The 1241-nt window shown below is 32.2% G+C and overlaps 1 non-coding gene across 1 annotated transcript; it reads left to right on the top strand.

Moving 5' to 3' along the window:
- The first annotated feature begins 247 nt into the window (after positions 1 to 247).
- LOC143383074 (small nucleolar RNA U13) lies at positions 248 to 348 on the top strand. The gene has a single exon (XR_013089115.1). It is a non-coding gene; the product is annotated as a small nucleolar RNA U13 (small nucleolar RNA).
- The last annotated feature ends 893 nt before the right edge of the window (positions 349 to 1241 follow it).

Below are 1241 nucleotides of genomic sequence, written 5' to 3'. Positions count from 1 at the left end.
TAACATGTTGTTTTCTGGTCCCCTCTGTATGGAGATCTCAACGCCTTCATTATCTGTATTTCCATCTCTTCTTCAAGATGAGGGAAATTTTCTGCTATTATTTAACTGAATAAGTTTTCTGTGTCATTAGTCAATATCTCCTTTCCTTCCTCAAGACCTGTGATTCTTCATTCATCCTTATAATGTCATCCCAGAACTCCTGTATATTCTGTTCATAGTTTTTAAATTTTTTAAAATTTCTCTTGAGATCCTTCAATTCATAAGCATGATGATAGGGTGTTCACACTGTCGTGTGAGATGTGCCCCCTCTTAACCTTGTTACGACATTGGCACATTACCTGTCTGACATGAAAAAAAAAAGTCTGTTGAGTATTCTAATTCATTTACTTTATCTTGAGATCCTAATAGCATTTCTTCTGCTTGATCTATTGTTGAGACTCCCCACTGAGTTTTCTGATTAATTGAATTTTTCATTTCCAGGATTTCTGCTTACTTCTTTTTCAAGGTTACTGTCTCTTCTTTGAAATGTCTTTTCATATCCTATATTTATCTTAGTTTGTTCTGTAGACCTTTTAATTCATTAATCATTTCGATAATCATCTTTTAGAATTACTTTTTTCTGACGTTTCCTCCATTTCAATATCATAAATTCAGTTATTGGAAGCTTAGGACATTTGGAAAGTATCTTACTCTCTTGTTTTCTCATGTTTCTTGTATTTCTTTTTCTTATTCTCTTTTTAAGAATAGCTGTCATTGTTAGTTTAAATGCATCTCAGGTAAAAAACACAATCTACTAAATCTTGCCAAAACCATATCCAGAAGGTTCTGCTCTGAAGATTTTTAGGTAAATGCCAAAGTCAACAGAGTGTTGTAGGTTGGAGTGACATTGCTGCATTTTTTATCACCTCATTATAAGCGTACATATTTTTTTTCTTAAATTTTTATTAATTTAATATACCTCAGATGAGGTGTTAAATTCCAGGATAGACAAAGAATTCAAAAAGCTTAACCTCCCAATAACCCAATTAATAAAAGGAAAAGGAGCTAAACAGACACATCTCAAAAGAAGAAATGCAAACGGCCAACAAATGTTATGAAAAAATGTTCAACATCTCTAGCAATTAGGCAAATGCAAATTAAAACTACACTGAGATTTCAAATCACTCCAGTCAGAATGGCAACCATCAAGAATATAAAGAATAATACATGTTTCTTTTGTTTTAATTAGTTATACAGGACAG

The sequence above is a fragment of the Callospermophilus lateralis genome, chromosome 17 (assembly GCF_048772815.1).
Source record: "Callospermophilus lateralis isolate mCalLat2 chromosome 17, mCalLat2.hap1, whole genome shotgun sequence".
NCBI lineage: Eukaryota > Metazoa > Chordata > Mammalia > Rodentia > Sciuridae > Callospermophilus > Callospermophilus lateralis.
Note: the sequence above shows the minus strand (reverse complement) of the source record. Positions and strands in the feature narration are given on the sequence as shown.